Raw genomic sequence first — 10,057 nt, forward strand, 5'->3', positions numbered from 1 at the left:
TGAGCAGAGGAAGCCAGAAAACATAGAGAAGCCAAGGAACAGTACAGGCAGGGAGCAACAGGAGCTGTGAGGTAGGTGAGAGCCCCCTGAGGCAAGCTGGGCCAGGGCCTTCCAAAGGGCAAGAGTGGCTCTGTGGCTCTCCCACAGAGCTAAGTCTCTGTGCCTTCCAAAATGCTCCAATATGTAATTTGATATAGAAGGTTCAGGTAGAGGCCTGGAAAAGACATTGATGCCGTTAACCTATTTAAACAACAATTATATTGTGTGCCAGGCTTGGTGCCAAAAGGCCTGGCGTTCAAACCAGGCCATGATTCCCATCATCTTTGTCTCAAGGAACTTACAGTTTCATGGAAGGAAAAAAAATAATTGCACAAAACCAGTGCAAAATACAATTGAAAACCAGACGGCACAACACAGAGCTTAGGGAAGGCCTTTTATCGAGTCTGAGTGGATGGCAATTGTGATGAAGGAAAGGGCATTATGGGGTCTTGAAGAGAAAGGGGGGGTCAAGCATGCGAAGCAAGCGAGAAGGAATAAAGAAGCAGGAGTCAGCAGGATTGGAGGATGGTGACAGGGAGCTCACTGGACACCAGATTGTAAAGCTGATGCAGTTTGGAAGGGCTGGGTCTGTGACCGAATGGGAAGGGGCAGAAGGGGGAATGCCAAGAGATATAAATGTTCTGTACTGAGAAGTGCACTGTGGGAAAAGTACCTGCTGTGCAGGCCTAAGGACCTGAGTTCAATCCCCAGAGCCCCACTTTTTTTTTTCTCAGAAAAAAAGGAGCATTAAAGTACACTTGTAATTCTAGCACTGGAAGAAGACAGCCAGATCCTTAGGGATACCTAGCCAGCAAGCCCAGCCTATGCAGCGAGCTCCAGACCAATGAGAGACCCTATCTTAAATAACAAGGTAGCTGGCTCGTAAGGCAGGACACCCAAGGCTGTCCTCCAGCCACAACACCCACACACATGAACGTGTATGTCCACCCTTCCTACACACAGGCGTGCACTCACACAAACACACTTACATGCATATGTTTATACACACAACAAATCTTTGTAAAGGTGACCACCTTAGTAGGCATTGGTGGTTACACTAGCAAATTCATCTATTAACACTCAATTATGTTGCTCAAATTAGAGTCCATCGCTGTATGTAAACAAAACCTCAACAAAGAGACTGACCCTCAAATCCAACAAGTCAGACGAGCATAGTGCTAATAGCTAATCTTTCTTTTTTTTTTTTTTTTTTTTTTTTTTTTTTTTTCGAGACAGGGTTTCTCTGTATAGCCCTGGCTGTCCTGGAACTCACTCTGTAGACCAGGCTGGCCTCGAACTCAGAAATCCGCCTGCCTCTGCCTCCCGAGTGCTGGGATTAAAGGCGTGCGCCACCACGCCCGGCCGCTAATCTTTCTATTACTCTGTTACAATGATTCCGTCATTGTCCTCTTCATCACGGGTATCCTGTGATCTTGTCATCCTTAAAAGAGTGTGATTCAGAGCCTAAACTTAGATCACAGCCCTAAATATTATGCAACACAATTTATAGTGCCATGGATCTTGTCCCCAAAGAACAAAATCTATTCTACATATGATGGTGTGCCATCTACACAAACTGCAAAGTCCTTTGACACCTAGGTCAACGATCATCTCCATAGAATGTCATAACTTCTGTAGTTCAGTCCACTGTACCAAGGACTGGGGGTGCAGAGTTTAAAAGGCACGTCTCTCACCTTTGTGCATCTTTTACAGTGTGGGGAGGGGAGGTGGGACCATAAGGGGTTCATTTCCTCATGGTGAATCTAGCTGACTGCTTTGAAGCAGGAAGTTCCATGAAGTAATTTCTTAGAAATTGGCCAGTGTTAAAGGAGTCACCGGAAGACGTGGGAAAGTCTGGAGGGACACAAGTACTGGAAAGGGATTCCCATTACCAAAGCCCAAAAGGAAGGAGAGCTGGGTCTCTGTGTAGAAGACAGTCTTCTCAGAGAGATTGTGCTGTCGCCAGGACAGAACTCTCGGAGAACAAACACCAGATATCTCTCGTCCTGCCATCAGTCTCCTATTGTGGCTGGCCACACTGTTCTAGTCTGCAATAAAGAGGGCAGCTCAACCTGGCTGAGGTGAATCTTAGGGTCAGCCTACAAAAGCAGAGTCTGGCAGAGCATCCCAAACAACTGCAGACGGCAACAGAAGAGGAGACAAATGTCTCTGGTGCCATAGATGACTAGAGATGTCTTGGAGTCCATCGCGTGTCTTCAAACACTTTAGTGAGCTCTGCAGCACCCACTCCTGTGACAACTGATAACTCCCTGCCTTAGACATGAACAGAATTGGGTTCACCTGACTCTGGGAGCCGCTGCCCACACTGTTCTCATTGGCATTCATAGGATTCTGTCCTGGTGGAAGTTGACACAAGTATCTATTACATTTGCAAATGTAAAAATAAACCAGAAACTTGGGGGATCCTCTTAGATGGAGAGTATTTCTCCCCACTCAATCAGACAAACAACACCTCCTGAAGACTTATCAATACCTAATATTCCACCGAGGGACCATGTGGGGTCAGCAGGCACCTCACTGGCCAGCTGCAGTTCAACAGAAGGGAAGTGAGGCTGAGTTCAACCTTCTCCAAAAAGACAATTAGAAGGCTAGAAAGCATCCACACTTGGCATGCTGCCTGATGGCTCAGAGATGGGGAGAGAGGAATTGGAACTTTCTGGAAAAATCTTCTTCAACCAGGGCTTATTTAGAAACTGTTTTTAGCCCAGTGGTTACCACTGGCTACTGCCACAAAGCTCAATCCTGTACTACGTACCCTGTCCACCTTATCTTTATTGTCCTAAATTAAATTCATTTGGGTATGTGTTCTATAAGCACAGCTAGAGATGAACAAAAGAAAAAGAGGGAGGATCATTCCTTCTGACCCTTCCTCCTCCACGCAGCGCACACTTATATCTGCCCACCAGACAAGTCACCTCAGAACTAGTGACATCCATTGACCATTTTAAGGGCGTTATTGATTTTCATTCTAGAAAATTTGGAAGTATAAGATTTTTAAAAACTGTTTTCATTAGTGTGTGTGTGTGTGTGTGTGTGTGTGTGTGTGTGTGTTTGAGTGGTTTGCCGATATGCATACATATCCAGGCACCGTGTGCATTCAGCATCACTGGAATCAGAAAAGGATGCCGTATTCCTGGGATTGAAATTACAGACAGCTGTGAGCTGCCACGTGGGTGCTGGGAATAGAACCCCAGTCCTCTAGAAAAGCAGCCAGTGTTTTTAACTGCTGAGCCATCTCTCTCCAGCCCCTCTATTGAATTTTTTATTGGCACTATAGAAAGACACATTTTTTACAATGTAAAATAGACTTTGATTTTAAAAAAAAAAAAACCCTTGGAGGTCTCAAGACACAAAAAGTGTACTGTAGAGTCCCGGCTCTGCCTCAGACGGAATAAGGAGTGTTTTAAGTAGCTTTATCAAGGTGTAATTGGTGTACAAGAAACCATTTGTGTTTGAAGTGTATATTCAGGTAAACTTTAACATATACACAAAACAATATGCACACAGCCAAGGTAAGGATTATATCAATTCCTCCCAAAGGTCTTCTTGTGGCCTCTCCCATGTGATTCAGACCTACTTTTCTTGTTGCTATGGATTAGTTAATAGGTAACTTTGATCAAATTACCTAACCTCTCCCTCTCACTAGAAACAACAAGAATCCAGACTTGAATTTCAAGTAGCTTTCAATTTTCAAGTCTATGATGACAATATTCTAAGTCAATTTCTTTTTTTTTTTTTTTTTACAATAAACCAGCCCCAAAGGGCTGGTGATGGCATTTAGTCTTCCCTACAAAGTGAGCCTATCTGAACTCAGACCACATAGGATGATGTCACAAGTCAGACATCCAAGAGCTGAGTACGAAGCTGAGTGTAACTAAGCATGCATTTAATCCCAGCACTCTGCAAGCAGAGGCAGTCAGATCTCCACGCATTTAAGGCCAGCCCAGTCTAAGTAGTGACTTCCAGGATAGGCAGAGCTACATAATGAGACTCTGTCTCCCTAACCAAAGGCAGGGACGTGGAGCACGACCACAGACATACCCCAGTCATGCCTGCCACAGTAATCAGAGAGGGGTGGGCAGAAGGGAATAGGTAAGGGAGACCCATTGCAGAGAAAGAGACTCCAAATGAACTATTCCATGGTGCACTGTATTTGCATTTATTATATTGAAACCCCTTTAATTGGTCAGGAATGCCCAACCTAAAAAGTGTGCCTAAACAGGATGTATGCCAGCAGAGAGTCTATGGTGACTAGTTTGAATGGTCAACTTAATCAGAAAGAATAACACCTGAAGATTAGCATAACCCACATCTGGAGGTAGTTCTGATGACATGTCTAAGAGGCAACTAGATTCTAAAGGTTCTACCCTAAGGTATGGATGACCCCCATGATGAATTCATGACATGATAGCATTGGGGCTGGAGAGATGGCTCATTCAGTACAGAGCTTGATGTGCAAGGACAGGAATGTGAGTTTGCTCAGAACCCAGATTATAAAGAAGAAGAAGAAGAAGAAGAAGAAGAAGAAGAAGAAGAAGAAGAAGAAGAAGAAGAAGAAGAAGAAGAAGAAGAAGAAGANATGACATGATAGCATTGGGGCTGGAGAGATGGCTCATTCAGTACAGAGCTTGATGTGCAAGGACAGGAATGTGAGTTTGCTCAGAACCCAGATTAAAAAAAAGAAGAAGAAGAAGAAGAAGAAGAAGAAGAAGAAGAAGAAGAAGAAGAAGAAGAAGAAGAAGAAGAAGAAGAAGAAGAAGAGAAAGGTGAAGAGGAATTGAAAGAAGAACATGGTGGTGTGCATCTATAGTCCCTGGGGAGATGGAAAATGGAGGATCCCAGGGGCTTGCTAGACAACCATTCTACCTAAATCAGCAAGCTCCATGTTCAGGGAAAGACCTGGCCTCAATGGGAAGCGGTGAAAGGAAGTAGGTAGAGGCTTGTTAGAGAAGCAGGTCACTGGGAGCATGTCCTTGGAACTCTATCTTCTCCTGACCACTTCCTGTGTCCTCTCCTTCTTTCTATTTCTTAGCTTCCATGCTGTGAACATCTCTCCTCTGTCCACACACTGCCACAGCTATGACTTTTCTGCCCTAGTGCGTGGAGGTAAGTGGACACCGATAGAGCCCTCTGAATTCATGAGCCCAAATAAATCCTTCCTCCATTTAAAGCTGTTCAAGGGCTGGAAAGATGGCACAGTGGGGAAAGACACCTGCTGCCAAGCCTAACGACCTGAGTTGGGTCCCTGGGGTATACATGGTGGAGTGGGAGAACTGACTCCCACAAACAAAGTCTGACCTACACGTGTTTGTCATTCCAGTCTTGAGTGCCTGTATGTGCTCAAGTGAACACACACACACACACACACACACACACACACACACACACACAAAATCAATCAATCAATCAATCAATCAATCAATGTTTTAAAAAGCTATGTAATGCACACAAAAGTATCTATTACAAAGTCCTCTCCTGAACTGACCCCAAGATCTATGTGGGAGCTGTGGGGACCCTGACATTTCTGTGACTCACACATACTCCTCAAAGCCACCATCTTCCTTTGTAAGGAGTTGTGGTAATTTGGAGGAGAATGGCCCCCTGAATACCCGCTCTGCAGTTGGTGGCTATTTGGAGGATTGGGAGGGTTTGACCTTGCTGAAGGAAGAATATTACTAGAGACTGGGTGGGGAGTTTCAGAAGACTTGGTTCCATTTTGAGTTCCATCTCTGCCTCCTGTTTGCAGAGCAGAATGTGAGTTCTCAGCTGTTCCTGCCATGGCACCTTTGGTCTATGGTGGACTCTCACCCTCTGAAAGCAAGCCCAATTAAATGCTCTCTTTTATATGCTGCATTGGTCATGGTGTTTTGTTAAGGCAATAGGAAAATAATGACAACAGGAGCCTATAGTCCTAATTAACTAGTGTCATTCTGACCCCTTTCTAGAGTAGGGGAGCATCCCCAAGGTCCTGCCTATTCAGCTCCTTTTCCTTTGGTTTTTTGGGGGATGGGAGAGGACTGCAGGAAAAGTATGTACCAGTGAAACAAACAAACAAACAAACAAAAAACACTAAACCCCACAAGAATTCCCTCCTGCTCTCTCTCTCTCTCTCTCTCTCTCTCTCTCTCTCTCTCTCTCTTTTTCATTTTTGAGACAGAGTCTCCTGTAGACCAGGCTAGCTTCAGATTGACTTCCAAGATAAAAAAAAAAAAAAACCTTAAACTCCTGATTCCTCAGCTTCAGACTCTCAAGCACTGAGATGTCAGGCGTGTACCACCATGCCGGCTTCTCATTGGTGTCTTAACCAGTGTTCTGTTGCTATGAAGAGACACCACGACCAAGGTAACTCTTATAAAAAAAAAAAAAAATAGCTTTTAATCGAGGGCTTGCTTAAAGTTTCAGGGACTCAGTTCATTATCATGGTTGGAAACATGGTGGCATATAGACCGAAATAATGCTGGTGAAGTAGCCGAGAACTACATCCCCATCTGCTGGCTAAGAGAGAGACTCTGAGCTTGACATGGGCTTAAGAATCCCCCAAGCCCATCCTCAGTGATACATTCCTCCAAAAGAGCCACTCCTACTCCAACAAGGCCACTCCTCCTATAGACTTCTCAAGGAGTGTCACTCCCTGATGCTAAGCATTCAAATATATGAGCCTATGGGGGCCATTCTTATTCAAACCACCACAATTGGCTTGTTTCTAGAGACAGAGTCCCACTCTTTAATACAAGCTTGCCTGAAACCCACTATATAGCCTGGGGTGGCCTCATGCTCACAGCACTCCTGTCTCAGCCTACCTGAGTACTAGGACCCAAGGCATAAGCCACCCCACCCAACACTCTACAAGAAAAATGTTGACATCTAATACCTTACATTGAAGTTAGATGTTTCTGAAGATTAACTCCGCCTTGTGCTCTTTTCGTTTGATTCCTTCAAATGTTGCTTTTGACTTGTCAATCACCTGTCTCCTCATCTGTCTCCATCTCATTACAGCTGCTGAGATATCTACTTGAGGGACAGTGAATCTGTGGGTAGAAAAATCTAACTGGGCCAGATGATGAAAGGATGAACTGTATAAGGGAGGTAAGTGGGAGGCATTGAAGGCATTTGAATAAAGAGAGGTGTAATAATAGCAATGCTTCAGGAAAGCTGGTTCTCTGACACTGTGCCTTTTGCCTGCTTGGCCATACTATCACTGGATCTCACTTCCTCCTTCTCATCCTTGATTGCTTTCTGGGCTCAAAATTCAAACTATCCAGCAAACACCAAATTAACTATTTTGTAAAACAAGAACACTTTTAACTGCTGAGCCATCTCTCCAGCCCCATACCAACCCTCAAGAAGGAAGATGATGGGGAGCCAAAACCTAACTTAAGTGTTACATAAAAAACCAACTCTGTTCAAAATCTTCCTAATAACTATAATCGTCCCATAAACGGAACAGTTCATCTCAGGACTAGGGAACTGGGTGTCTTTGGAGTAACTGTAGTCTTAATGGCTAAGAGCTTTAAATGAGATCTACTCTATGAGTGTTTGCAAACTAATGTTCCAATCCATCTTCCCCAACTATAGGAATTTTTGGCATGGTTCTAAGGAAAGTCTTGCATGGTGGGGAAACAGATGCCAATGTCATTTGTTCAATATAACCATCATAAGACAACCCTTCACTCATAGAAAGGGCTTCTGAGCTAGCCTGACCTTATTCACATCCCAGGGCACCGAATGAAGATGTTGTCTTGTGGCATCTTAAGACTCCTCTCAGACTGGGAAGGTGGCTTGGTGGGTAAAGTGATTGCTACGTAAGCATGGGGACCTGAGTTTGGGTCCTTACACCTGTGTAAAAGCTTTAGGCAAAGTGGGGCAAACTGTCACCTCAGAGCTGCAGGGAAGATAAAGATAGGCAGAACCCCAGATCTCACTAGACCTCTCATTAACTTCTGGCCTCCACACATATGTGTGTGTGTATGCAAACACATGTATACATGTGAATACAGAGAGAGAGAGAGAGAGAGAGAGAGAGAGAGAGAGAGAGAGAGCTCTACTTTGAATGTATTAATTTCTGCACTTCAGTTATTGGACTTGCACAATGAAAGCTGATATCCTGAGGGCAAATTTGATCTCTCTGAAGAGAATGGTTATTTCATAATAATGTACTAATCCACAAGGGAAAAGCTCACCTACAAAGCAGGACAAGGAAATAGTAATTTAGAAAGTGAGTCCTTCCGGGCAGTGGTGGCACATGCCTTTAATCCCAGCACTTGGGAGGCAGAGGCAAACGGAGTTTGAGGCCAGCCTGGTCTACAGAGTAAGTTCCAGGACAGCCAGGGCTACACAGAGAAACCCTGTCTTGAAAAAACAAAAAACAAAAAAACAAAACAAAAAAAGAGCATGAGTCTTAAGTATAAGTCTGTTCCTGGAAATCATATGATCGCATATGGCAGTGAGTTTGGGACTTAAAAAAATATATATAAAGGTTTTGAAATCCCCATAGATTAACTACATTTGTCTGTCTGTCTGTCTGTCTGTCTGTTTGTTTTTCAAGACAGGTTTCTCTGTGGAGTCCTGGAACTCGATTTGTAGAGCAGGATGACCTCAAACTCCAAGATCAACCTACCTCTGCCTCCTGAGTGCCCCACCATGCCCAGCTGGATTAAGCACTTTTTACAAGAGAATTTTAAATTCCCTATGGTTATATTTACTTTTTTAAAGATTTATTTACTCATTTAATGTGTGTGTGTGTGTGTGTGTGTGCCTTCATGAGTTTATGTTTACCACGTGTGTGCAGAAGCACACAGACGTCAAAAGGGGATATCACAACTTCTAGACCTAGAGTCACAAGCAGTTGTAAGCTGTCATGTGGGTGCTGGGACTCAACCCTGGTCCTCTGCAAGAGCAGCAAGTGCTCTTCACCTCTGGGCCAGCTCTCCAGCCCTATGGTTACCCTTTTTTTTTTTTTTTTAATTGCCAAGGTGTATTTCATTTTTTCAAAAATTTCCAGCTTCCCCTGATATATTAGATTTCAATTTTTGTTTTCTCAAAGCGATGGAAGGGCACTGTCTCTGGAGTAGAAACAATGTTCATGACCCACGGTTCAAAAAAATAAAAACATAGTCCTGCTCTCAGAATACTTCCAGTTGATGAAAGACGTGAAACAATTTTCAGGGCACTGCAGTAGATGATATTGGAGCACGTGGAAGATGAAAAGAAAAGAGAAAAGCAAAGTAGAAAGAGACACAGGAATCATTGATCAGATAAGGACATGAAGGTAATGGCACTTAGGCATTCCACCTGCGTCATTAGCCCACCCTATAACTCCCCTTAAGTATTGCTTACTAACAAACAAATCCACTGACCTAGAGAGGCTACACACCAAGCTGCTGACCTAGAGGCTACAATGTAACAATCTGCTGACTTAGAGACGCTGCATTGTAACAATCCACTGGTCTAGGGAAGCTACAATGTAACAATTTAATGGCTTAGAGCGGCTACAATGTAACAAGCTGAAATTCAAGCGCTTAGCTGCAGAGACAACTGAGACTCTTGTAGCCTTGCTCCTCACTCCCTGCTTTAATGTTCTAGACTGGAAAATTCTGATTGAGCAGGCCTGGGGCATGTGCCTACACTCCACGTACGCTGGTAGCTAGCTGACTTCTGACAAGAGGAGGAGGAGGAGGAGGAGGAGGAATCTTTTGTGTTAAAAATCAGGAAAAAACAAACTGAAAGTTAAGCAATCAAAATCGACACTTGTCCATTGTAACCATTACTTCAGAGGGCTGGAGAGGCGACTCAGTGATTAAAGGGCACTGGCTGCTCTTCCAGAGAATCTAGTTCAATCCCCAGCATCACATGGTGGGTCATAACCGTGCATAATTCCAGTTCCACGGGATCTGACAAGCTCCTCTGCCTTACCGGCACCAAGCCCACACATGGTGCATAGACGTACACACAGAAGAAATATATATATATATAAATATATATATATATATATATATAT

This window comes from Mus pahari, chromosome 14 (assembly GCF_900095145.1).
Source record: "Mus pahari chromosome 14, PAHARI_EIJ_v1.1, whole genome shotgun sequence".
Taxonomy (NCBI): Eukaryota; Metazoa; Chordata; class Mammalia; order Rodentia; family Muridae; genus Mus; species Mus pahari.